The sequence below is a fragment of the Corella eumyota genome, chromosome 6 (assembly GCF_963082875.1).
Source record: "Corella eumyota chromosome 6, kaCorEumy4.1, whole genome shotgun sequence".
In the NCBI taxonomy this organism is placed as follows: domain Eukaryota; kingdom Metazoa; phylum Chordata; class Ascidiacea; order Phlebobranchia; family Corellidae; genus Corella; species Corella eumyota.
Window position 1 is genome coordinate 11,552,167 of NC_137495.1, and position 20,096 is coordinate 11,572,262.

The 20,096-nt window shown below is 37.5% G+C and overlaps 69 non-coding genes and 1 pseudogene across 69 annotated transcripts; all 70 read right to left on the minus strand.

Annotated features, from left to right (window-relative positions):
- Window positions 1-100: 100 nt before the first annotated feature.
- On the minus strand, window positions 101-219 carry LOC145756325 (5S ribosomal RNA). Its single transcript, XR_014284451.1, has one exon. It is a non-coding gene; the product is annotated as a 5S ribosomal RNA (ribosomal RNA).
- Window positions 220-387: 168 nt separating this feature from the next.
- Window positions 388-506, minus strand: LOC145758356 (5S ribosomal RNA). Its single transcript, XR_014286324.1, has one exon. It is a non-coding gene; the product is annotated as a 5S ribosomal RNA (ribosomal RNA).
- Window positions 507-674: 168 nt separating this feature from the next.
- On the minus strand, window positions 675-793 carry LOC145758357 (5S ribosomal RNA). The gene has a single exon (XR_014286325.1). It is a non-coding gene; the product is annotated as a 5S ribosomal RNA (ribosomal RNA).
- Window positions 794-935: 142 nt separating this feature from the next.
- On the minus strand, window positions 936-1,054 carry LOC145758358 (5S ribosomal RNA). The gene has a single exon (XR_014286326.1). It is a non-coding gene; the product is annotated as a 5S ribosomal RNA (ribosomal RNA).
- Window positions 1,055-1,222: 168 nt separating this feature from the next.
- On the minus strand, window positions 1,223-1,341 carry LOC145757119 (5S ribosomal RNA). The gene has a single exon (XR_014285201.1). It is a non-coding gene; the product is annotated as a 5S ribosomal RNA (ribosomal RNA).
- Window positions 1,342-1,509: 168 nt separating this feature from the next.
- LOC145756326 (5S ribosomal RNA) lies at window positions 1,510-1,628 on the minus strand. Its single transcript, XR_014284452.1, has one exon. It is a non-coding gene; the product is annotated as a 5S ribosomal RNA (ribosomal RNA).
- A 168-nt stretch (window positions 1,629-1,796) lies between these two features.
- LOC145758359 (5S ribosomal RNA) lies at window positions 1,797-1,915 on the minus strand. The gene has a single exon (XR_014286327.1). It is a non-coding gene; the product is annotated as a 5S ribosomal RNA (ribosomal RNA).
- A 168-nt stretch (window positions 1,916-2,083) lies between these two features.
- LOC145756561 (5S ribosomal RNA) lies at window positions 2,084-2,202 on the minus strand. Its single transcript, XR_014284673.1, has one exon. It is a non-coding gene; the product is annotated as a 5S ribosomal RNA (ribosomal RNA).
- Window positions 2,203-2,370: 168 nt separating this feature from the next.
- On the minus strand, window positions 2,371-2,489 carry LOC145756327 (5S ribosomal RNA). Its single transcript, XR_014284453.1, has one exon. It is a non-coding gene; the product is annotated as a 5S ribosomal RNA (ribosomal RNA).
- A 168-nt stretch (window positions 2,490-2,657) lies between these two features.
- On the minus strand, window positions 2,658-2,776 carry LOC145758360 (5S ribosomal RNA). Its single transcript, XR_014286328.1, has one exon. It is a non-coding gene; the product is annotated as a 5S ribosomal RNA (ribosomal RNA).
- A 168-nt stretch (window positions 2,777-2,944) lies between these two features.
- Window positions 2,945-3,063, minus strand: LOC145756385 (5S ribosomal RNA). Its single transcript, XR_014284508.1, has one exon. It is a non-coding gene; the product is annotated as a 5S ribosomal RNA (ribosomal RNA).
- Window positions 3,064-3,231: 168 nt separating this feature from the next.
- LOC145756751 (5S ribosomal RNA) lies at window positions 3,232-3,350 on the minus strand. Its single transcript, XR_014284853.1, has one exon. It is a non-coding gene; the product is annotated as a 5S ribosomal RNA (ribosomal RNA).
- A 168-nt stretch (window positions 3,351-3,518) lies between these two features.
- On the minus strand, window positions 3,519-3,637 carry LOC145758361 (5S ribosomal RNA). The gene has a single exon (XR_014286329.1). It is a non-coding gene; the product is annotated as a 5S ribosomal RNA (ribosomal RNA).
- A 168-nt stretch (window positions 3,638-3,805) lies between these two features.
- LOC145758363 (5S ribosomal RNA) lies at window positions 3,806-3,924 on the minus strand. The gene has a single exon (XR_014286331.1). It is a non-coding gene; the product is annotated as a 5S ribosomal RNA (ribosomal RNA).
- A 162-nt stretch (window positions 3,925-4,086) lies between these two features.
- On the minus strand, window positions 4,087-4,205 carry LOC145758364 (5S ribosomal RNA). The gene has a single exon (XR_014286332.1). It is a non-coding gene; the product is annotated as a 5S ribosomal RNA (ribosomal RNA).
- A 168-nt stretch (window positions 4,206-4,373) lies between these two features.
- On the minus strand, window positions 4,374-4,492 carry LOC145757003 (5S ribosomal RNA). Its single transcript, XR_014285093.1, has one exon. It is a non-coding gene; the product is annotated as a 5S ribosomal RNA (ribosomal RNA).
- A 168-nt stretch (window positions 4,493-4,660) lies between these two features.
- Window positions 4,661-4,779, minus strand: LOC145756633 (5S ribosomal RNA). Its single transcript, XR_014284742.1, has one exon. It is a non-coding gene; the product is annotated as a 5S ribosomal RNA (ribosomal RNA).
- A 168-nt stretch (window positions 4,780-4,947) lies between these two features.
- On the minus strand, window positions 4,948-5,066 carry LOC145757123 (5S ribosomal RNA). Its single transcript, XR_014285205.1, has one exon. It is a non-coding gene; the product is annotated as a 5S ribosomal RNA (ribosomal RNA).
- Window positions 5,067-5,234: 168 nt separating this feature from the next.
- Window positions 5,235-5,353, minus strand: LOC145756329 (5S ribosomal RNA). The gene has a single exon (XR_014284455.1). It is a non-coding gene; the product is annotated as a 5S ribosomal RNA (ribosomal RNA).
- A 168-nt stretch (window positions 5,354-5,521) lies between these two features.
- LOC145758365 (5S ribosomal RNA) lies at window positions 5,522-5,640 on the minus strand. The gene has a single exon (XR_014286333.1). It is a non-coding gene; the product is annotated as a 5S ribosomal RNA (ribosomal RNA).
- A 168-nt stretch (window positions 5,641-5,808) lies between these two features.
- Window positions 5,809-5,927, minus strand: LOC145758366 (5S ribosomal RNA). The gene has a single exon (XR_014286334.1). It is a non-coding gene; the product is annotated as a 5S ribosomal RNA (ribosomal RNA).
- A 168-nt stretch (window positions 5,928-6,095) lies between these two features.
- Window positions 6,096-6,214, minus strand: LOC145756753 (5S ribosomal RNA). Its single transcript, XR_014284855.1, has one exon. It is a non-coding gene; the product is annotated as a 5S ribosomal RNA (ribosomal RNA).
- Window positions 6,215-6,382: 168 nt separating this feature from the next.
- On the minus strand, window positions 6,383-6,501 carry LOC145758367 (5S ribosomal RNA). The gene has a single exon (XR_014286335.1). It is a non-coding gene; the product is annotated as a 5S ribosomal RNA (ribosomal RNA).
- Window positions 6,502-6,669: 168 nt separating this feature from the next.
- LOC145756611 (5S ribosomal RNA) lies at window positions 6,670-6,788 on the minus strand. The gene has a single exon (XR_014284721.1). It is a non-coding gene; the product is annotated as a 5S ribosomal RNA (ribosomal RNA).
- A 168-nt stretch (window positions 6,789-6,956) lies between these two features.
- Window positions 6,957-7,075, minus strand: LOC145758369 (5S ribosomal RNA). Its single transcript, XR_014286337.1, has one exon. It is a non-coding gene; the product is annotated as a 5S ribosomal RNA (ribosomal RNA).
- A 162-nt stretch (window positions 7,076-7,237) lies between these two features.
- Window positions 7,238-7,356, minus strand: LOC145756754 (5S ribosomal RNA). Its single transcript, XR_014284856.1, has one exon. It is a non-coding gene; the product is annotated as a 5S ribosomal RNA (ribosomal RNA).
- A 168-nt stretch (window positions 7,357-7,524) lies between these two features.
- On the minus strand, window positions 7,525-7,643 carry LOC145758371 (5S ribosomal RNA). The gene has a single exon (XR_014286338.1). It is a non-coding gene; the product is annotated as a 5S ribosomal RNA (ribosomal RNA).
- Window positions 7,644-7,811: 168 nt separating this feature from the next.
- On the minus strand, window positions 7,812-7,930 carry LOC145756612 (5S ribosomal RNA). The gene has a single exon (XR_014284722.1). It is a non-coding gene; the product is annotated as a 5S ribosomal RNA (ribosomal RNA).
- Window positions 7,931-8,098: 168 nt separating this feature from the next.
- LOC145758372 (5S ribosomal RNA) lies at window positions 8,099-8,217 on the minus strand. Its single transcript, XR_014286339.1, has one exon. It is a non-coding gene; the product is annotated as a 5S ribosomal RNA (ribosomal RNA).
- A 162-nt stretch (window positions 8,218-8,379) lies between these two features.
- Window positions 8,380-8,498, minus strand: LOC145758373 (5S ribosomal RNA). The gene has a single exon (XR_014286340.1). It is a non-coding gene; the product is annotated as a 5S ribosomal RNA (ribosomal RNA).
- A 168-nt stretch (window positions 8,499-8,666) lies between these two features.
- LOC145757005 (5S ribosomal RNA) lies at window positions 8,667-8,785 on the minus strand. Its single transcript, XR_014285094.1, has one exon. It is a non-coding gene; the product is annotated as a 5S ribosomal RNA (ribosomal RNA).
- Window positions 8,786-8,953: 168 nt separating this feature from the next.
- LOC145756427 (5S ribosomal RNA) lies at window positions 8,954-9,072 on the minus strand. The gene has a single exon (XR_014284548.1). It is a non-coding gene; the product is annotated as a 5S ribosomal RNA (ribosomal RNA).
- Window positions 9,073-9,240: 168 nt separating this feature from the next.
- LOC145758374 (5S ribosomal RNA) lies at window positions 9,241-9,359 on the minus strand. The gene has a single exon (XR_014286341.1). It is a non-coding gene; the product is annotated as a 5S ribosomal RNA (ribosomal RNA).
- A 168-nt stretch (window positions 9,360-9,527) lies between these two features.
- Window positions 9,528-9,646, minus strand: LOC145758376 (5S ribosomal RNA). Its single transcript, XR_014286343.1, has one exon. It is a non-coding gene; the product is annotated as a 5S ribosomal RNA (ribosomal RNA).
- A 168-nt stretch (window positions 9,647-9,814) lies between these two features.
- Window positions 9,815-9,933, minus strand: LOC145757140 (5S ribosomal RNA). Its single transcript, XR_014285221.1, has one exon. It is a non-coding gene; the product is annotated as a 5S ribosomal RNA (ribosomal RNA).
- Window positions 9,934-10,101: 168 nt separating this feature from the next.
- On the minus strand, window positions 10,102-10,220 carry LOC145758377 (5S ribosomal RNA). The gene has a single exon (XR_014286344.1). It is a non-coding gene; the product is annotated as a 5S ribosomal RNA (ribosomal RNA).
- A 168-nt stretch (window positions 10,221-10,388) lies between these two features.
- LOC145758378 (5S ribosomal RNA) lies at window positions 10,389-10,507 on the minus strand. The gene has a single exon (XR_014286345.1). It is a non-coding gene; the product is annotated as a 5S ribosomal RNA (ribosomal RNA).
- Window positions 10,508-10,669: 162 nt separating this feature from the next.
- On the minus strand, window positions 10,670-10,788 carry LOC145758379 (5S ribosomal RNA). Its single transcript, XR_014286346.1, has one exon. It is a non-coding gene; the product is annotated as a 5S ribosomal RNA (ribosomal RNA).
- Window positions 10,789-10,956: 168 nt separating this feature from the next.
- On the minus strand, window positions 10,957-11,075 carry LOC145757006 (5S ribosomal RNA). Its single transcript, XR_014285095.1, has one exon. It is a non-coding gene; the product is annotated as a 5S ribosomal RNA (ribosomal RNA).
- Window positions 11,076-11,243: 168 nt separating this feature from the next.
- LOC145757190 (5S ribosomal RNA) lies at window positions 11,244-11,371 on the minus strand (annotated as a pseudogene).
- Window positions 11,372-11,539: 168 nt separating this feature from the next.
- LOC145758380 (5S ribosomal RNA) lies at window positions 11,540-11,658 on the minus strand. The gene has a single exon (XR_014286347.1). It is a non-coding gene; the product is annotated as a 5S ribosomal RNA (ribosomal RNA).
- A 142-nt stretch (window positions 11,659-11,800) lies between these two features.
- Window positions 11,801-11,919, minus strand: LOC145758381 (5S ribosomal RNA). Its single transcript, XR_014286348.1, has one exon. It is a non-coding gene; the product is annotated as a 5S ribosomal RNA (ribosomal RNA).
- Window positions 11,920-12,087: 168 nt separating this feature from the next.
- Window positions 12,088-12,206, minus strand: LOC145757120 (5S ribosomal RNA). Its single transcript, XR_014285202.1, has one exon. It is a non-coding gene; the product is annotated as a 5S ribosomal RNA (ribosomal RNA).
- A 168-nt stretch (window positions 12,207-12,374) lies between these two features.
- On the minus strand, window positions 12,375-12,493 carry LOC145756330 (5S ribosomal RNA). The gene has a single exon (XR_014284456.1). It is a non-coding gene; the product is annotated as a 5S ribosomal RNA (ribosomal RNA).
- Window positions 12,494-12,661: 168 nt separating this feature from the next.
- Window positions 12,662-12,780, minus strand: LOC145758382 (5S ribosomal RNA). Its single transcript, XR_014286349.1, has one exon. It is a non-coding gene; the product is annotated as a 5S ribosomal RNA (ribosomal RNA).
- Window positions 12,781-12,948: 168 nt separating this feature from the next.
- LOC145756562 (5S ribosomal RNA) lies at window positions 12,949-13,067 on the minus strand. Its single transcript, XR_014284674.1, has one exon. It is a non-coding gene; the product is annotated as a 5S ribosomal RNA (ribosomal RNA).
- Window positions 13,068-13,235: 168 nt separating this feature from the next.
- Window positions 13,236-13,354, minus strand: LOC145756331 (5S ribosomal RNA). The gene has a single exon (XR_014284457.1). It is a non-coding gene; the product is annotated as a 5S ribosomal RNA (ribosomal RNA).
- Window positions 13,355-13,522: 168 nt separating this feature from the next.
- LOC145758383 (5S ribosomal RNA) lies at window positions 13,523-13,641 on the minus strand. The gene has a single exon (XR_014286350.1). It is a non-coding gene; the product is annotated as a 5S ribosomal RNA (ribosomal RNA).
- Window positions 13,642-13,809: 168 nt separating this feature from the next.
- On the minus strand, window positions 13,810-13,928 carry LOC145756387 (5S ribosomal RNA). The gene has a single exon (XR_014284510.1). It is a non-coding gene; the product is annotated as a 5S ribosomal RNA (ribosomal RNA).
- A 168-nt stretch (window positions 13,929-14,096) lies between these two features.
- On the minus strand, window positions 14,097-14,215 carry LOC145756755 (5S ribosomal RNA). Its single transcript, XR_014284857.1, has one exon. It is a non-coding gene; the product is annotated as a 5S ribosomal RNA (ribosomal RNA).
- A 168-nt stretch (window positions 14,216-14,383) lies between these two features.
- Window positions 14,384-14,502, minus strand: LOC145758384 (5S ribosomal RNA). Its single transcript, XR_014286351.1, has one exon. It is a non-coding gene; the product is annotated as a 5S ribosomal RNA (ribosomal RNA).
- Window positions 14,503-14,670: 168 nt separating this feature from the next.
- Window positions 14,671-14,789, minus strand: LOC145758385 (5S ribosomal RNA). Its single transcript, XR_014286352.1, has one exon. It is a non-coding gene; the product is annotated as a 5S ribosomal RNA (ribosomal RNA).
- A 162-nt stretch (window positions 14,790-14,951) lies between these two features.
- LOC145758388 (5S ribosomal RNA) lies at window positions 14,952-15,070 on the minus strand. The gene has a single exon (XR_014286354.1). It is a non-coding gene; the product is annotated as a 5S ribosomal RNA (ribosomal RNA).
- A 168-nt stretch (window positions 15,071-15,238) lies between these two features.
- On the minus strand, window positions 15,239-15,357 carry LOC145757007 (5S ribosomal RNA). The gene has a single exon (XR_014285096.1). It is a non-coding gene; the product is annotated as a 5S ribosomal RNA (ribosomal RNA).
- A 168-nt stretch (window positions 15,358-15,525) lies between these two features.
- On the minus strand, window positions 15,526-15,644 carry LOC145756635 (5S ribosomal RNA). Its single transcript, XR_014284744.1, has one exon. It is a non-coding gene; the product is annotated as a 5S ribosomal RNA (ribosomal RNA).
- Window positions 15,645-15,812: 168 nt separating this feature from the next.
- On the minus strand, window positions 15,813-15,931 carry LOC145757124 (5S ribosomal RNA). Its single transcript, XR_014285206.1, has one exon. It is a non-coding gene; the product is annotated as a 5S ribosomal RNA (ribosomal RNA).
- Window positions 15,932-16,099: 168 nt separating this feature from the next.
- Window positions 16,100-16,218, minus strand: LOC145756332 (5S ribosomal RNA). The gene has a single exon (XR_014284458.1). It is a non-coding gene; the product is annotated as a 5S ribosomal RNA (ribosomal RNA).
- Window positions 16,219-16,386: 168 nt separating this feature from the next.
- On the minus strand, window positions 16,387-16,505 carry LOC145758389 (5S ribosomal RNA). The gene has a single exon (XR_014286355.1). It is a non-coding gene; the product is annotated as a 5S ribosomal RNA (ribosomal RNA).
- Window positions 16,506-16,673: 168 nt separating this feature from the next.
- Window positions 16,674-16,792, minus strand: LOC145758390 (5S ribosomal RNA). Its single transcript, XR_014286356.1, has one exon. It is a non-coding gene; the product is annotated as a 5S ribosomal RNA (ribosomal RNA).
- A 168-nt stretch (window positions 16,793-16,960) lies between these two features.
- On the minus strand, window positions 16,961-17,079 carry LOC145756756 (5S ribosomal RNA). The gene has a single exon (XR_014284858.1). It is a non-coding gene; the product is annotated as a 5S ribosomal RNA (ribosomal RNA).
- A 168-nt stretch (window positions 17,080-17,247) lies between these two features.
- Window positions 17,248-17,366, minus strand: LOC145758391 (5S ribosomal RNA). Its single transcript, XR_014286357.1, has one exon. It is a non-coding gene; the product is annotated as a 5S ribosomal RNA (ribosomal RNA).
- Window positions 17,367-17,534: 168 nt separating this feature from the next.
- Window positions 17,535-17,653, minus strand: LOC145756613 (5S ribosomal RNA). Its single transcript, XR_014284723.1, has one exon. It is a non-coding gene; the product is annotated as a 5S ribosomal RNA (ribosomal RNA).
- A 168-nt stretch (window positions 17,654-17,821) lies between these two features.
- On the minus strand, window positions 17,822-17,940 carry LOC145758394 (5S ribosomal RNA). The gene has a single exon (XR_014286358.1). It is a non-coding gene; the product is annotated as a 5S ribosomal RNA (ribosomal RNA).
- A 162-nt stretch (window positions 17,941-18,102) lies between these two features.
- LOC145756757 (5S ribosomal RNA) lies at window positions 18,103-18,221 on the minus strand. The gene has a single exon (XR_014284859.1). It is a non-coding gene; the product is annotated as a 5S ribosomal RNA (ribosomal RNA).
- A 168-nt stretch (window positions 18,222-18,389) lies between these two features.
- Window positions 18,390-18,508, minus strand: LOC145758395 (5S ribosomal RNA). The gene has a single exon (XR_014286359.1). It is a non-coding gene; the product is annotated as a 5S ribosomal RNA (ribosomal RNA).
- A 168-nt stretch (window positions 18,509-18,676) lies between these two features.
- On the minus strand, window positions 18,677-18,795 carry LOC145756614 (5S ribosomal RNA). Its single transcript, XR_014284724.1, has one exon. It is a non-coding gene; the product is annotated as a 5S ribosomal RNA (ribosomal RNA).
- A 168-nt stretch (window positions 18,796-18,963) lies between these two features.
- Window positions 18,964-19,082, minus strand: LOC145758396 (5S ribosomal RNA). Its single transcript, XR_014286360.1, has one exon. It is a non-coding gene; the product is annotated as a 5S ribosomal RNA (ribosomal RNA).
- A 162-nt stretch (window positions 19,083-19,244) lies between these two features.
- Window positions 19,245-19,363, minus strand: LOC145758397 (5S ribosomal RNA). The gene has a single exon (XR_014286361.1). It is a non-coding gene; the product is annotated as a 5S ribosomal RNA (ribosomal RNA).
- A 168-nt stretch (window positions 19,364-19,531) lies between these two features.
- LOC145757008 (5S ribosomal RNA) lies at window positions 19,532-19,650 on the minus strand. The gene has a single exon (XR_014285097.1). It is a non-coding gene; the product is annotated as a 5S ribosomal RNA (ribosomal RNA).
- A 168-nt stretch (window positions 19,651-19,818) lies between these two features.
- LOC145756428 (5S ribosomal RNA) lies at window positions 19,819-19,937 on the minus strand. The gene has a single exon (XR_014284549.1). It is a non-coding gene; the product is annotated as a 5S ribosomal RNA (ribosomal RNA).
- Between the last annotated feature and the right edge of the window lie 159 nt (window positions 19,938-20,096).

The following is a 20,096-nucleotide window of genomic DNA, read 5'->3' on the forward strand; positions in this document are numbered from 1 at the left end:
GTCCCTTAGAAGTTATATCAAATATATTAATTTTCAAAAATTTTGATAAAAAATGACTTCTACATAAAGTACTTTCTAATATGCTATAAAACTTATAAAATGCCTACGACACCCGGTATTCCCAGGCGGTCACCCATCCAAGTACTAACCGGGCCCGACGTTGCTTAACTTCCCAGATCGGACGAGATGGGGTGTACTCAACGTGGTATGGTCGTAAGCAATGTGATGTGGTGAGCCAACACATTTATCATTAACCGTGTATATTTAAAATAAAATAAATGACTTGCGTCGCTTAGCAATTATATCAAATATATTAGTTTTCAAAAATTTTGATAAAAAATGACTTCTACATAAAGTACTTTCTAATATGCTATAAAACTTATAAAATGCCTACGACACCCGGTATTCCCAGGCGGTCACCCATCCAAGTACTAACCGGGCCCGACGTTGCTTAACTTCCCAGATCGGACGAGATGGGGTGTACTCAACGTGGTATGGTCGTAGGCAATGTGATGTGGTGAGCCAACACATTTATCATTAACCGTGTATATTTAAAATAAAATAAATGACTTGCGTCCCTTAGAAGTTATATCAAATATATTAATTTTCAAAAATTTTGATAAAAAATGACTTCTACATAAAGTACTTTCTAATATGCTATAAAACTTATAAAATGCCTACGACACCCGGTATTCCCAGGCGGTCACCCATCCAAGTACTAACCGGGCCCGACGTTGCTTAACTTCCCAGATCGGACGAGATGGGGTGTACTCAACGTGGTATGGTCGTAGGCAATGTGATGTGCCAACACATTTATCATTAAACATGTATATTTAAAATAAAATAAATGACTTGCATCGCCTAGCAATTCAAAAATTTCTATAAAAATGACTTATACATAAGGTACTTTCTAATATGCTAAAAAACTTATAAAATGCCTACGACACCCGGTATTCCCAGGCGGTCACCCATCCAAGTACTAACCGGGCCCGACGTTGCTTAACTTCCCAGATCGGACGAGATGGGGTGTACTCAACGTGGTATGGTCGTAGGCAATGTGATGTGGTGAGCCAACACATTTATCATTAACCGTGCATATTTAAAATAAAATAAATGACTTGCGTCCCTTAGAAGTTATATCAAATATATTAATTTTCAAAAATTTTGATAAAAAATGACTTCTACATAAAGTACTTTCTAATATGTTATAAAACTTATAAAATTCCTACGATACACGGTATTCCCAGGCGGTCACCCATCCAAGTACTAACCGGGCCCGACGTTGCTTAACTTCCCAGATCGGACGAGATGGGGTGTACTCAACGTGGTATGGTCGTAGGCAATGTGATGTGGTGAGCCAACACATTTATCATTAACCGTGTATATTTAAAATAAAATAAATGACTTGCGTCCCTTAGAAGTTATATCAAATATATTAATTTTCAAAAATTTTGATAAAAAATGACTTCTACATAAAGTACTTTCTAATATGCTATAAAACTTATAAAATGCCTACGACACCCGGTATTCCCAGGCGGTCACCCATCCAAGTACTAACCGGGCCCGACGTTGCTTAACTTCCCAGATCGGACGAGATGGGGTGTACTCAACGTGGTATGGTCGTAAGCAATGTGATGTGGTGAGCCAACACATTTATCATTAACCGTGTATATTTAAAATAAAATAAATGACTTGCGTCGCTTAGCAATTATATCAAATATATTAGTTTTCAAAAATTTTGATAAAAAATGACTTCTACATAAAGTACTTTCTAATATGCTATAAAACTTATAAAATGCCTACGACACCCGGTATTCCCAGGCGGTCACCCATCCAAGTACTAACCGGGCCCGACGTTGCTTAACTTCCCAGATCGGACGAGATGGGGTGTACTCAACGTGGTATGGTCGTAGGCAATGTGATGTGGTGAGCCAACACATTTATCATTAACCGTGTATATTTAAAATAAAATAAATGACTTGCGTCTCTTAGCAGTTATATCAAATATATTAATTTTCAAAAATTTTGATAAAAAATGACTTCTACATAAGGTACTTTCTAATATGCTAAAAAACTTATAAAATGCCTACGACACCCGGTATTCCCAGGCGGTCACCCATCCAAGTACTAACCGGGCCCGACGTTGCTTAATTTCCCAGATCGGACGAGATGGGGTGTACTCAACGTGGTATGGTCGTAGGCAATGTGATGTGGTGAGCCAACACATTTATCATTAACCGTGTATATTTAAAATAAAATAAATGACTTGCGTTCCTTAGAAGTTATATCAAATATATTAATTTTCAAAAATTTTGATAAAAAATGACTTCTACATAAAGTACTTTCTAATATGCTATAAAACTTATAAAATGCCTACGACACCCGGTATTCCCAGGCGGTCACCCATCCAAGTACTAACCGGGCCCGACGTTGCTTAACTTCCCAGATCGGACGAGATGGGGTGTACTCAACGTGGTATGGTCGTAAGCAATGTGATGTGGTGAGCCAACACATTTATCATTAACCGTGTATATTTAAAATAAAATAAATGACTTGCGTCGCTTAGCAATTATATCAAATATATTAGTTTTCAAAAATTTTGATAAAAAATGACTTCTACATAAAGTACTTTCTAATATGCTATAAAACTTATAAAATGCCTACGACACCCGGTATTCCCAGGCGGTCACCCATCCAAGTACTAACCGGGCCCGACGTTGCTTAACTTCCCAGATCGGACGAGATGGGGTGTACTCAACGTGGTATGGTCGTAGGCAATGTGATGTGGTGAGCCAACACATTTATCATTAACCGTGTATATTTAAAATAAAATAAATGACTTGCGTCTCTTAGCAGTTATATCAAATATATTAATTTTCAAAAATTTTGATAAAAAATGACTTCTACATAAGGTACTTTCTAATATGCTAAAAAACTTATAAAATGCCTACGACACCCGGTATTCCCAGGCGGTCACCCATCCAAGTACTAACCGGGCCCGACGTTGCTTAACTTCCCAGATCGGACGAGATGGGGTGTACTCAACATGGTATGGTCGTAGGCAATGTGATGTGGTGAGCCAACACATTTATCATTAACCGTGTATATTTAAAATAAAATAAATGACTTGCGTTCCTTAGAAGTTATATCAAATATATTAATTTTCAAAAATTTTGATAAAAAATGACTTCTACATAAAGTACTTTCTAATATGCTATAAAACTTATAAAATGCCTACGACACCCGGTATTCCCAGGCGGTCACCCATCCAAGTACTAACCGGGCCCGACGTTGCTTAACTTCCCAGATCGGACGAGATGGGGTGTACTCAACGTGGTATGGTCTTAGGCAATGTGATGTGGTGAGCCAACACATTTATCATTAACCGTGTATATTTAAAATAAAATAAATGACTTGCGTCCCTTAGAAGTTATATCAAATATATTAATTTTCAAAAATTTTGATAAAAAATGACTTCTACATAAAGTACTTTCTAATATGTTATAAAACTTATAAAATGCCTACGACACCCGGTATTCCCAGGCGGTCACCCATCCAAGTACTAACCGGGCCCGACGTTGCTTAACTTCCCAGATCGGACGAGATGGGGTGTACTCAACGTGGTATGGTCGTAGGCAATGTGATGTGGTGAGCCAACACATTTATCATTAACCGTGTATATTTAAAATAAAATAAATGACTTGCGTCGCTTAGCAATTATATCAAATATATTAGTTTTCAAAAATTTTGATAAAAAATGACTTCTACATAAAGTACTTTCTAATATGCTAAAAAACTTATAAAATGCCTACGACACCCGGTATTCCCAGGCGGTCACCCATCCAAGTACTAACCGGGCCCGACGTTGCTTAACTTCCCAGATCGGACGAGATGGGGTGTACTCAACGTGGTATGGTCGTAGGCAATGTGATGTGCCAACACATTTATCATTAAACGTGTATATTTAAAATAAAATAAATGACTTGCGTCGCCTAGCAATTATATCAAATATATTAATTTTCAAAAATTTCTATAAAAATGACTTATACATAAGGTACTTTCTAATATGCTAAAAAACTTATAAAATGCCTACGACACCCGGTATTCCCAGGCGGTCACCCATCCAAGTACTAACCGGGCCCGACGTTGCTTAACTTCCCAGATCGGACGAGATGGGGTGTACTCAACGTGGTATGGTCGTAGGCAATGTGATGTGGTGAGCCAACACATTTATCATTAACCGTGCATATTTAAAATAAAATAAATGACTTGCGTCCCTTAGAAGTTATATCAAATATATTAATTTTCAAAAATTTTGATAAAAAATGACTTCTACATAAAGTACTTTCTAATATGTTATAAAACTTATAAAATTCCTACGACACACGGTATTCCCAGGCGGTCACCCATCCAAGTACTAACCGGGCCCGACGTTGCTTAACTTCCCAGATCGGACGAGATGGGGTGTACTCAACGTGGTATGGTCGTAGGCAATGTGATGTGGTGAGCCAACACATTTATCATTAACCGTGTATATTTAAAATAAAATAAATGACTTGCGTCCCTTAGAAGTTATATCAAATATATTAATTTTCAAAAATTTTGATAAAAAATGACTTCTACATAAAGTACTTTCTAATATGCTATAAAACTTATAAAATGCCTACCACACCCGGTATTCCCAGGCGGTCACCCATCCAAGTACTAACCGGGCCCGACGTTGCTTAACTTCCCAGATCGGACGAGATGGGGTGTACTCAACGTGGTATGGTCGTAGGCAATGTGATGTGGCGAGCCAACACATTTATCATTAACCGTGCATATTTAAAATAAAATAAATGACTTGCGTCCCTTAGAAGTTATATCAAATATATTAATTTTCAAAAATTTTGATAAAAAATGACTTCTACATAAAGTACTTTCTAATATGTTATAAAACTTATAAAATTCCTACGACACACGGTATTCCCAGGCGGTCACCCATCCAAGTACTAACCGGGCCCGACGTTGCTTAACTTTCCAGATCGGACGAGATGGGGTGTACTCAACGTGGTATGGTCGTAGGCAATGTGATGTGGTGAGCCAACACATTTATCATTAACCGTGTATATTTAAAATAAAATAAATGACTTGCGTCCCTTAGAAGTTATATCAAATATATTAATTTTCAAAAATTTTGATAAAAAATGACTTCTACATAAAGTACTTTCTAATATGCTATAAAACTTATAAAATGCCTACGACACCCGGTATTCCCAGGCGGTCACCCATCCAAGTACTAACCGGGCCCGACGTTGCTTAACTTCCCAGATCGGACGAGATGGGGTGTACTCAACGTGGTATGGTCGTAAGCAATGTGATGTGGTGAGCCAACACATTTATCATTAACCGTGTATATTTAAAATAAAATAAATGACTTGCGTCGCTTAGCAATTATATCAAATATATTAGTTTTCAAAAATTTTGATAAAAAATGACTTCTACATAAAGTACTTTCTAATATGCTATAAAACTTATAAAATGCCTACGACACCCGGTATTCCCAGGCGGTCACCCATCCAAGTACTAACCGGGCCCGACGTTGCTTAACTTCCCAGATCGGACGAGATGGGGTGTACTCAACGTGGTATGGTCGTAGGCAATGTGATGTGGTGAGCCAACACATTTATCATTAACCGTGTATATTTAAAATAAAATAAATGACTTGCGTCTCTTAGCAGTTATATCAAATATATTAATTTTCAAAAATTTTGATAAAAAATGACTTCTACATAAGGTACTTTCTAATATGCTAAAAAACTTATAAAATGCCTACGACACCCGGTATTCCCAGGCGGTCACCCATCCAAGTACTAACCGGGCCCGACGTTGCTTAACTTCCCAGATCGGACGAGATGGGGTGTACTCAACGTGGTATGGTCGTAGGCAATGTGATGTAGTGAGCCAACACATTTATCATTAACCGTGTATATTTAAAATAAAATAAATGACTTGCGTTCCTTAGAAGTTATATCAAATATATTAATTTTCAAAAATTTTGATAAAAAATGACTTCTACATAAAGTACTTTCTAATATGCTATAAAACTTATAAAATGCCTACGACACCCGGTATTCCCAGGCGGTCACCCATCCAAGTACTAACCGGGCCCGACGTTGCTTAACTTCCCAGATCGGACGAGATGGGGTGTACTCAACGTGGTATGGTCTTAGGCAATGTGATGTGGTGAGCCAACACATTTATCATTAACCGTGTATATTTAAAATAAAATAAATGACTTGCGTCCCTTAGAAGTTATATCAAATATATTAATTTTCAAAAATTTTGATAAAAAATGACTTCTACATAAAGTACTTTCTAATATGTTATAAAACTTATAAAATGCCTACGACACCCGGTATTCCCAGGCGGTCACCCATCCAAGTACTAACCGGGCCCGACGTTGCTTAACTTCCCAGATCGGACGAGATGGGGTGTACTCAACGTGGTATGGTCGTAGGCAATGTGATGTGGTGAGCCAACACATTTATCATTAACCGTGTATATTTAAAATAAAATAAATGACTTGCGTCGCTTAGCAATTATATCAAATATATTAGTTTTCAAAAATTTTGATAAAAAATGACTTCTACATAAAGTACTTTCTAATATGCTAAAAAACTTATAAAATGCCTTCGACACCCGGTATTCCCAGGCGGTCACCCATCCAAGTACTAACCGGGCCCGACGTTGCTTAACTTCCCAGATCGGACGAGATGGGGTGTACTCAACGTGGTATGGTCGTAGGCAATGTGATGTGGTGAGCCAACACATTTATCATTAACCGTGTATATTTAAAATAAAATAAATGACTTGCGTCGCTTAGCAATTATATCAAATATATTAGTTTTCAAAAATTTTGATAAAAAATGACTTCTACATAAAGTACTTTCTAATATGCTATAAAACTTATACAATGCCTACGACACCCGGTATTCCCAGGCGGTCACCCATCCAAGTACTAACCGGGCCCGACGTTGCTTAACTTCCCAGATCGGACGAGATGGGGTGTACTCAACGTGGTATGGTCGTAGGCAATGTGATGTGCCAACACATTTATCATTAAACATGTATATTTAAAATAAAATAAATGACTTGCGTCGCCTAGCAATTATATCAAATATATTAATTTTCAAAAATTTCTATAAAAATGACTTATACATAAGGTACTTTCTAATATGCTAAAAAACTTATAAAATGCCTACGACACCCGGTATTCCCAGGCGGTCACCCATCCAAGTACTAACCGGGCCCGACGTTGCTTAACTTCCCAGATCGGACGAGATGGGGTGTACTCAACGTGGTATGGTCTTAGGCAATGTGATGTGGTGAGCCAACACATTTATCATTAACCGTGTATATTTAAAATAAAATAAATGACTTGCGTCCCTTAGAAGTTATATCAAATATATTAATTTTCAAAAATTTTGATAAAAAATGACTTCTACATAAAGTACTTTCTAATATGTTATAAAACTTATAAAATGCCTACGACACCCGGTATTCCCAGGCGGTCACCCATCCAAGTACTAACCGGGCCCGACGTTGCTTAACTTCCCAGATCGGACGAGATGGGGTGTACTCAACGTGGTATGGTCGTAGGCAATGTGATGTGGTGAGCCAACACATTTATCATTAACCGTGTATATTTAAAATAAAATAAATGACTTGCGTCGCTTAGCAATTATATCAAATATATTAGTTTTCAAAAATTTTGATAAAAAATGACTTCTACATAAAGTACTTTCTAATATGCTAAAAAACTTATAAAATGCCTTCGACACCCGGTATTCCCAGGCGGTCACCCATCCAAGTACTAACCGGGCCCGACGTTGCTTAACTTCCCAGATCGGACGAGATGGGGTGTACTCAACGTGGTATGGTCGTAGGCAATGTGATGTGGTGAGCCAACACATTTATCATTAACCGTGTATATTTAAAATAAAATAAATGACTTGCGTCGCTTAGCAATTATATCAAATATATTAGTTTTCAAAAATTTTGATAAAAAATGACTTCTACATAAAGTACTTTCTAATATGCTATAAAACTTATACAATGCCTACGACACCCGGTATTCCCAGGCGGTCACCCATCCAAGTACTAACCGGGCCCGACGTTGCTTAACTTCCCAGATCGGACGAGATGGGGTGTACTCAACGTGGTATGGTCGTAGGCAATGTGATGTGCCAACACATTTATCATTAAACATGTATATTTAAAATAAAATAAATGACTTGCGTCGCCTAGCAATAATATCAAATATATTAATTTTCAAAAATTTCTATAAAAATGACTTATACATAAGGTACTTTCTAATATGCTAAAAAACTTATAAAATGCCTACGACACCCGGTATTCCCAGGCGGTCACCCATCCAAGTACTAACCGGGCCCGACGTTGCTTAACTTCCCAGATCGGACGAGATGGGGTGTACTCAACGTGGTATGGTCGTAGGCAATGTGATGTGGTGAGCCAACACATTTATCATTAACCGTGCATATTTAAAATAAAATAAATGACTTGCGTCCCTTAGAAGTTATATCAAATATATTAATTTTCAAAAATTTTGATAAAAAATGACTTCTACATAAAGTACTTTCTAATATGTTATAAAACTTATAAAATTCCTACGACACACGGTATTCCCAGGCGGTCACCCATCCAAGTACTAACCGGGCCCGACGTTGCTTAACTTCCCAGATCGGACGAGATGGGGTGTACTCAACGTGGTATGGTCGTAGGCAATGTGATGTGGTGAGCCAACACATTTATCATTAACCGTGTATATTTAAAATAAAATAAATGACTTGCGTCGCTTAGCAATTATATCAAATATATTAGTTTTCAAAAATTTTGATAAAAAATGACTTCTACATAAAGTACTTTCTAATATGCTAAAAAACTTATAAAATGCCTACGACACCCGGTATTCCCAGGCGGTCACCCATCCAAGTACTAACCGGGCCCGACGTTGCTTAACTTCCCAGATCGGACGAGATGGGGTGTACTCAACGTGATATGGTCGTAGGCAATGTGATGTGGTGAGCCAACACATTTATCATTAACCGTGTATATTTAAAATAAAATAAATGACTTGCGTCGCTTAGCAGTTATATCAAATATATTAATTTTCAAAAATTTTGATAAAAAATGACTTCTACATAAGGTACTTTCTAATATGCTAAAAAACTTATAAAATGCCTACGACACCCGGTATTCCCAGGCGGTCACCCATCCAAGTACTAACCGGGCCCGACGTTGCTTAACTTCCCAGATCGGACGAGATGGGGTGTACTCAACGTGGTATGGTCGTAGGCAATGTGATGTGGTGAGCCAACACATTTATCATTAACCGTGCATATTTAAAATAAAATAAATGACTTGCGTCCCTTAGAAGTTATATCAAATATATTAATTTTCAAAAATTTTGATAAAAAATGACTTCTACATAAAGTACTTTCTAATATGCTATAAAACTTATAAAATGCCTACGACACCCGGTATTCCCAGGCGGTCACCCATCCAAGTACTAACCGGGCCCGACGTTGCTTAACTTCCCAGATCGGACGAGATGGGGTGTACTCAACGTGGTATGGTCGTAGGCAATGTGATGTGGTGAGCCAACACATTTATCATTAACCGTGCATATTTAAAATAAAATAAATGACTTGCGTCCCTTAGAAGTTATATCAAATATATTAATTTTCAAAAATTTTGATAAAAAATGACTTCTACATAAAGTACTTTCTAATATGTTATAAAACTTATAAAATTCCTACGTCACACGGTATTCCCAGGCGGTCACCCATCCAAGTACTAACCGGGCCCGACGTTGCTTAACTTCCCAGATCGGACGAGATGGGGTGTACTCAACGTGGTATGGTCGTAGGCAATGTGATGTGGTGAGCCAACACATTTATCATTAACCGTGTATATTTAAAATAAAATAAATGACTTGCGTCGCTGAGCAATTATATCAAATATATTAGTTTTCAAAAATTTTGATAAAAAATGACTTCTACATAAAGTACTTTCTAATATGCTAAAAAACTTATAAAATGCCTACGACACCCGGTATTCCCAGGCGGTCACCCATCCAAGTACTAACCGGGCCCGACGTTGCTTAACTTCCCAGATCGGACGAGATGGGGTGTACTCAACGTGGTATGGTCGTAGGCAATGTGATGTGGTGAGCCAACACATTTATCATTAACCGTGTATATTTAAAATAAAATAAATGACTTGCGTCTCTTAGCAGTTATATCAAATATATTAATTTTCAAAAATTTTGATAAAAATTGACTTCTACATAAGGTACTTTCTAATATGCTAAAAAACTTATAAAATGCCTACGACACCCGGTATTCCCAGGCGGTCACCCATCCAAGTACTAACCGGGCCCGACGTTGCTTAACTTCCCAGATCGGACGAGATGGGGTGTACTCAACGTGGTATGGTCGTAGGCAATGTGATGTGCCAACACATTTATCATTAAACGTGTATATTTAAAATAAAATAAATGACTTGCGTCGCCTAGCAATTATATCAAATATATTAATTTTCAAAAATTTCTATAAAAATGACTTATACATAAGGTACTTTCTAATATGCTAAAAAACTTATAAAATGCCTACGACACCCGGTATTCCCAGGCGGTCACCCATCCAAGTACTAACCGGGCCCGACGTTGCTTAACTTCCCAGATCGGACGAGATGGGGTGTACTCAACGTGGTATGGTCGTAGGCAATGTGATGTGGTGAGCCAACACATTTATCATTAACCGTGCATATTTAAAATAAAATAAATGACTTGCGTCCCTTAGAAGTTATATCAAATATATTAATTTTCAAAAATTTTGATAAAAAATGACTTCTACATAAAGTACTTTCTAATATGTTATAAAACTTATAAAATTCCTACGACACACGGTATTCCCAGGCGGTCACCCATCCAAGTACTAACCGGGCCCGACGTTGCTTAACTTCCCAGATCGGACGAGATGGGGTGTACTCAACGTGGTATGGTCGTAGGCAATGTGATGTGGTGAGCCAACACATTTATCATTAACCGTGTATATTTAAAATAAAATAAATGACTTGCGTCCCTTAGAAGTTATATCAAATATATTAATTTTCAAAAATTTTGATAAAAAATGACTTCTACATAAAGTACTTTCTAATATGCTATAAAACTTATAAAATGCCTACGACACCCGGTATTCCCAGGCGGTCACCCATCCAAGTACTCCAAGTACTAACCGGGCCCGACGTTGCTTAACTTCCCAGATCGGACGAGATGGGGTGTACTCAACGTGGTATGGTCGTAGGCAATGTGATGTGGCGAGCCAACACATTTATCATTAACCGTGCATATTTAAAATAAAATAAATGACTTGCGTCCCTTAGAAGTTATATCAAATATATTAATTTTCAAAAATTTTGATAAAAAATGACTTCTACATAAAGTACTTTCTAATATGCTATAAAACTTATAAAATGCCTACGACACCCGGTATTCCCAGGCGGTCACCCATCCAAGTACTAACCGGGCCCGACGTTGCTTAACTTCCCAGATCGGACGAGATGGGGTGTACTCAACGTGGTATGGTCGTAGGCAATGTGATGTGCCAACACATTTATCATTAAACATGTATATTTAAAATAAAATAAATGACTTGCATCGCCTAGCAATTCAAAAATTTCTATAAAAATGACTTATACATAAGGTACTTTCTAATATGCTAAAAAACTTATAAAATGCCTACGACACCCGGTATTCCCAGGCGGTCACCCATCCAAGTACTAACCGGGCCCGACGTTGCTTAACTTCCCAGATCGGACGAGATGGGGTGTACTCAACGTGGTATGGTCGTAGGCAATGTGATGTGGTGAGCCAACACATTTATCATTAACCGTGCATATTTAAAATAAAATAAATGACTTGCGTCCCTTAGAAGTTATATCAAATATATTAATTTTCAAAAATTTTGATAAAAAATGACTTCTACATAAAGTACTTTCTAATATGTTATAAAACTTATAAAATTCCTACGATACACGGTATTCCCAGGCGGTCACCCATCCAAGTACTAACCGGGCCCGACGTTGCTTAACTTCCCAGATCGGACGAGATGGGGTGTACTCAACGTGGTATGGTCGTAGGCAATGTGATGTGGTGAGCCAACACATTTATCATTAACCGTGTATATTTAAAATAAAATAAATGACTTGCGTCCCTTAGAAGTTATATCAAATATATTAATTTTCAAAAATTTTGATAAAAAATGACTTCTACATAAAGTACTTTCTAATATGCTATAAAACTTATAAAATGCCTACGACACCCGGTATTCCCAGGCGGTCACCCATCCAAGTACTAACCGGGCCCGACGTTGCTTAACTTCCCAGATCGGACGAGATGGGGTGTACTCAACGTGGTATGGTCGTAAGCAATGTGATGTGGTGAGCCAACACATTTATCATTAACCGTGTATATTTAAAATAAAATAAATGACTTGCGTCGCTTAGCAATTATATCAAATATATTAGTTTTCAAAAATTTTGATAAAAAATGACTTCTACATAAAGTACTTTCTAATATGCTATAAAACTTATAAAATGCCTACGACACCCGGTATTCCCAGGCGGTCACCCATCCAAGTACTAACCGGGCCCGACGTTGCTTAACTTCCCAGATCGGACGAGATGGGGTGTACTCAACGTGGTATGGTCGTAGGCAATGTGATGTGGTGAGCCAACACATTTATCATTAACCGTGTATATTTAAAATAAAATAAATGACTTGCGTCTCTTAGCAGTTATATCAAATATATTAATTTTCAAAAATTTTGATAAAAAATGACTTCTACATAAGGTACTTTCTAATATGCTAAAAAACTTATAAAATGCCTACGACACCCGGTATTCCCAGGCGGTCACCCATCCAAGTACTAACCGGGCCCGACGTTGCTTAATTTCCCAGATCGGACGAGATGGGGTGTACTCAACGTGGTATGGTCGTAGGCAATGTGATGTGGTGAGCCAACACATTTATCATTAACCGTGTATATTTAAAATAAAATAAATGACTTGCGTTCCTTAGAAGTTATATCAAATATATTAATTTTCAAAAATTTTGATAAAAAATGACTTCTACATAAAGTACTTTCTAATATGCTATAAAACTTATAAAATGCCTACGACACCCGGTATTCCCAGGCGGTCACCCATCCAAGTACTAACCGGGCCCGACGTTGCTTAACTTCCCAGATCGGACGAGATGGGGTGTACTCAACGTGGTATGGTCGTAAGCAATGTGATGTGGTGAGCCAACACATTTATCATTAACCGTGTATATTTAAAATAAAATAAATGACTTGCGTCGCTTAGCAATTATATCAAATATATTAGTTTTCAAAAATTTTGATAAAAAATGACTTCTACATAAAGTACTTTCTAATATGCTATAAAACTTATAAAATGCCTACGACACCCGGTATTCCCAGGCGGTCACCCATCCAAGTACTAACCGGGCCCGACGTTGCTTAACTTCCCAGATCGGACGAGATGGGGTGTACTCAACGTGGTATGGTCGTAGGCAATGTGATGTGGTGAGCCAACACATTTATCATTAACCGTGTATATTTAAAATAAAATAAATGACTTGCGTCTCTTAGCAGTTATATCAAATATATTAATTTTCAAAAATTTTGATAAAAAATGACTTCTACATAAGGTACTTTCTAATATGCTAAAAAACTTATAAAATGCCTACGACACCCGGTATTCCCAGGCGGTCACCCATCCAAGTACTAACCGGGCCCGACGTTGCTTAACTTCCCAGATCGGACGAGATGGGGTGTACTCAACATGGTATGGTCGTAGGCAATGTGATGTGGTGAGCCAACACATTTATCATTAACCGTGTATATTTAAAATAAAATAAATGACTTGCGTTCCTTAGAAGTTATATCAAATATATTAATTTTCAAAAATTTTGATAAAAAATGACTTCTACATAAAGTACTTTCTAATATGCTATAAAACTTATAAAATGCCTACGACACCCGGTATTCCCAGGCGGTCACCCATCCAAGTACTAACCGGGCCCGACGTTGCTTAACTTCCCAGATCGGACGAGATGGGGTGTACTCAACGTGGTATGGTCTTAGGCAATGTGATGTGGTGAGCCAACACATTTATCATTAACCGTGTATATTTAAAATAAAATAAATGACTTGCGTCCCTTAGAAGTTATATCAAATATATTAATTTTCAAAAATTTTGATAAAAAATGACTTCTACATAAAGTACTTTCTAATATGTTATAAAACTTATAAAATGCCTACGACACCCGGTATTCCCAGGCGGTCACCCATCCAAGTACTAACCGGGCCCGACGTTGCTTAACTTCCCAGATCGGACGAGATGGGGTGTACTCAACGTGGTATGGTCGTAGGCAATGTGATGTGGTGAGCCAACACATTTATCATTAACCGTGTATATTTAAAATAAAATAAATGACTTGCGTCGCTTAGCAATTATATCAAATATATTAGTTTTCAAAAATTTTGATAAAAAATGACTTCTACATAAAGTACTTTCTAATATGCTAAAAAACTTATAAAATGCCTACGACACCCGGTATTCCCAGGCGGTCACCCATCCAAGTACTAACCGGGCCCGACGTTGCTTAACTTCCCAGATCGGACGAGATGGGGTGTACTCAACGTGGTATGGTCGTAGGCAATGTGATGTGCCAACACATTTATCATTAAACGTGTATATTTAAAATAAAATAAATGACTTGCGTCGCCTAGCAATTATATCAAATATATTAATTTTCAAAAATTTCTATAAAAATGACTTATACATAAGGTACTTTCTAATATGCTAAAAAACTTATAAAATGCCTACGACACCCGGTATTCCCAGGCGGTCACCCATCCAAGTACTAACCGGGCCCGACGTTGCTTAACTTCCCAGATCGGACGAGATGGGGTGTACTCAACGTGGTATGGTCGTAGGCAATGTGATGTGGTGAGCCAACACATTTATCATTAACCGTGCATATTTAAAATAAAATAAATGACTTGCGTCCCTTAGAAGTTATATCAAATATATTAATTTTCAAAAATTTTGATAAAAAATGACTTCTACATAAAGTACTTTCTAATATGTTATAAAACTTATAAAATTCCTACGACACACGGTATTCCCAGGCGGTCACCCATCCAAGTACTAACCGGGCCCGACGTTGCTTAACTTCCCAGATCGGACGAGATGGGGTGTACTCAACGTGGTATGGTCGTAGGCAATGTGATGTGGTGAGCCAACACATTTATCATTAACCGTGTATATTTAAAATAAAATAAATGACTTGCGTCCCTTAGAAGTTATATCAAATATATTAATTTTCAAAAATTTTGATAAAAAATGACTTCTACATAAAGTACTTTCTAATATGCTATAAAACTTATAAAATGCCTACCACACCCGGTATTCCCAGGCGGTCACCCATCCAAGTACTAACCGGGCCCGACGTTGCTTAACTTCCCAGATCGGACGAGATGGGGTGTACTCAACGTGGTATGGTCGTAGGCAATGTGATGTGGCGAGCCAACACATTTATCATTAACCGTGCATATTTAAAATAAAATAAATGACTTGCGTCCCTTAGAAGTTATATCAAATATATTAATTTTCAAAAATTTTGATAAAAAATGACTTCTACATAAAGTACTTTCTAATATGTTATAAAACTTATAAAATTCCTACGACACACGGTATTCCCAGGCGGTCACCCATCCAAGTACTAACCGGGCCCGACGTTGCTTAACTTTCCAGATCGGACGAGATGGGGTGTACTCAACGTGGTATGGTCGTAGGCAATGTGATGTGGTGAGCCAACACATTTATCATTAACCGTGTATATTTAAAATAAAATAAATGACTTGCGTCCCTTAGAAGTTATATCAAATATATTAATTTTCAAAAATTTTGATAAAAAATGACTTCTACATAAAGTACTTTCTAATATGCTATAAAACTTATAAAATGCCTACGACACCCGGTATTCCCAGGCGGTCACCCATCCAAGTACTAACCGGGCCCGACGTTGCTTAACTTCCCAGATCGGACGAGATGGGGTGTACTCAACGTGGTATGGTCGTAAGCAATGTGATGTGGTGAGCCAACACATTTATCATTAACCGTGTATATTTAAAATAAAATAAATGACTTGCGTCGCTTAGCAATTATATCAAATATATTAGTTTTCAAAAATTTTGATAAAAAATGACTTCTACATAAAGTACTTTCTAATATGCTATAAAACTTATAAAATGCCTACGACACCCGGTATTCCCAGGCGGTCACCCATCCAAGTACTAACCGGGCCCGACGTTGCTTAACTTCCCAGATCGGACGAGATGGGGTGTACTCAACGTGGTATGGTCGTAGGCAATGTGATGTGGTGAGCCAACACATTTATCATTAACCGTGTATATTTAAAATAAAATAAATGACTTGCGTCTCTTAGCAGTTATATCAAATATATTAATTTTCAAAAATTTTGATAAAAAATGACTTCTACATAAGGTACTTTCTAATATGCTAAAAAACTTATAAAATGCCTACGACACCCGGTATTCCCAGGCGGTCACCCATCCAAGTACTAACCGGGCCCGACGTTGCTTAACTTCCCAGATCGGACGAGATGGGGTGTACTCAACGTGGTATGGTCGTAGGCAATGTGATGTAGTGAGCCAACACATTTATCATTAACCGTGTATATTTAAAATAAAATAAATGACTTGCGTTCCTTAGAAGTTATATCAAATATATTAATTTTCAAAAATTTTGATAAAAAATGACTTCTACATAAAGTACTTTCTAATATGCTATAAAACTTATAAAATGCCTACGACACCCGGTATTCCCAGGCGGTCACCCATCCAAGTACTAACCGGGCCCGACGTTGCTTAACTTCCCAGATCGGACGAGATGGGGTGTACTCAACGTGGTATGGTCTTAGGCAATGTGATGTGGTGAGCCAACACATTTATCATTAACCGTGTATATTTAAAATAAAATAAATGACTTGCGTCCCTTAGAAGTTATATCAAATATATTAATTTTCAAAAATTTTGATAAAAAATGACTTCTACATAAAGTACTTTCTAATATGTTATAAAACTTATAAAATGCCTACGACACCCGGTATTCCCAGGCGGTCACCCATCCAAGTACTAACCGGGCCCGACGTTGCTTAACTTCCCAGATCGGACGAGATGGGGTGTACTCAACGTGGTATGGTCGTAGGCAATGTGATGTGGTGAGCCAACACATTTATCATTAACCGTGTATATTTAAAATAAAATAAATGACTTGCGTCGCTTAGCAATTATATCAAATATATTAGTTTTCAAAAATTTTGATAAAAAATGACTTCTACATAAAGTACTTTCTAATATGCTAAAAAACTTATAAAATGCCTTCGACACCCGGTATTCCCAGGCGGTCACCCATCCAAGTACTAACCGGGCCCGACGTTGCTTAACTTCCCAGATCGGACGAGATGGGGTGTACTCAACGTGGTATGGTCGTAGGCAATGTGATGTGGTGAGCCAACACATTTATCATTAACCGTGTATATTTAAAATAAAATAAATGACTTGCGTCGCTTAGCAATTATATCAAATATATTAGTTTTCAAAAATTTTGATAAAAAATGACTTCTACATAAAGTACTTTCTAATATGCTATAAAACTTATACAATGCCTACGACACCCGGTATTCCCAGGCGGTCACCCATCCAAGTACTAACCGGGCCCGACGTTGCTTAACTTCCCAGATCGGACGAGATGGGGTGTACTCAACGTGGTATGGTCGTAGGCAATGTGATGTGCCAACACATTTATCATTAAACATGTATATTTAAAATAAAATAAATGACTTGCGTCGCCTAGCAATTATATCAAATATATTAATTTTCAAAAATTTCTATAAAAATGACTTATACATAAGGTACTTTCTAATATGCTAAAAAACTTATAAAATGCCTACGACACCCGGTATTCCCAGGCGGTCACCCATCCAAGTACTAACCGGGCCCGACGTTGCTTAACTTCCCAGATCGGACGAGATGGGGTGTACTCAACGTGGTATGGTCTTAGGCAATGTGATGTGGTGAGCCAACACATTTATCATTAACCGTGTATATTTAAAATAAAATAAATGACTTGCGTCCCTTAGAAGTTATATCAAATATATTAATTTTCAAAAATTTTGATAAAAAATGACTTCTACATAAAGTACTTTCTAATATGTTATAAAACTTATAAAATGCCTACGACACCCGGTATTCCCAGGCGGTCACCCATCCAAGTACTAACCGGGCCCGACGTTGCTTAACTTCCCAGATCGGACGAGATGGGGTGTACTCAACGTGGTATGGTCGTAGGCAATGTGATGTGGTGAGCCAACACATTTATCATTAACCGTGTATATTTAAAATAAAATAAATGACTTGCGTCGCTTAGCAATTATATCAAATATATTAGTTTTCAAAAATTTTGATAAAAAATGACTTCTACATAAAGTACTTTCTAATATGCTAAAAAACTTATAAAATGCCTTCGACACCCGGTATTCCCAGGCGGTCACCCATCCAAGTACTAACCGGGCCCGACGTTGCTTAACTTCCCAGATCGGACGAGATGGGGTGTACTCAACGTGGTATGGTCGTAGGCAATGTGATGTGGTGAGCCAACACATTTATCATTAACCGTGTATATTTAAAATAAAATAAATGACTTGCGTCGCTTAGCAATTATATCAAATATATTAGTTTTCAAAAATTTTGATAAAAAATGACTTCTACATAAAGTACTTTCTAATATGCTATAAAACTTATACAATGCCTACGACACCCGGTATTCCCAGGCGGTCACCCATCCAAGTACTAACCGGGCCCGACGTTGCTTAACTTCCCAGATCGGACGAGATGGGGTGTACTCAACGTGGTATGGTCGTAGGCAATGTGATGTGCCAACACATTTATCATTAAACATGTATATTTAAAATAAAATAAATGACTTGCGTCGCCTAGCAATAATATCAAATATATTAATTTTCAAAAATTTCTATAAAAATGACTTATACATAAGGTACTTTCTAATATGCTAAAAAACTTATAAAATGCCTACGACACCCGGTATTCCCAGGCGGTCACCCATCCAAGTACTAACCGGGCCCGACGTTGCTTAACTTCCCAGATCGGACGAGATGGGGTGTACTCAACGTGGTATGGTCGTAGGCAATGTGATGTGGTGAGCCAACACATTTATCATTAACCGTGCATATTTAAAATAAAATAAATGACTTGCGTCCCTTAGAAGTTATATCAAATATATTAATTTTCAAAAATTTTGATAAAAAATGACTTCTACATAAAGTACTTTCTAATATGTTATAAAACTTATAAAATTCCTACGACACACGGTATTCCCAGGCGGTCACCCATCCAAGTACTAACCGGGCCCGACGTTGCTTAACTTCCCAGATCGGACGAGATGGGGTGTACTCAACGTGGTATGGTCGTAGGCAATGTGATGTGGTGAGCCAACACATTTATCATTAACCGTGTATATTTAAAATAAAATAAATGACTTGCGTCGCTTAGCAATTATATCAAATATATTAGTTTTCAAAAATTTTGATAAAAAATGACTTCTACATAAAGTACTTTCTAATATGCTAAAAAACTTATAAAATGCCTACGACACCCGGTATTCCCAGGCGGTCACCCATCCAAGTACTAACCGGGCCCGACGTTGCTTAACTTCCCAGATCGGACGAGATGGGGTGTACTCAACGTGATATGGTCGTAGGCAATGTGATGTGGTGAGCCAACACATTTATCATTAACCGTGTATATTTAAAATAAAATAAATGACTTGCGTCGCTTAGCAGTTATATCAAATATATTAATTTTCAAAAATTTTGATAAAAAATGACTTCTACATAAGGTACTTTCTAATATGCTAAAAAA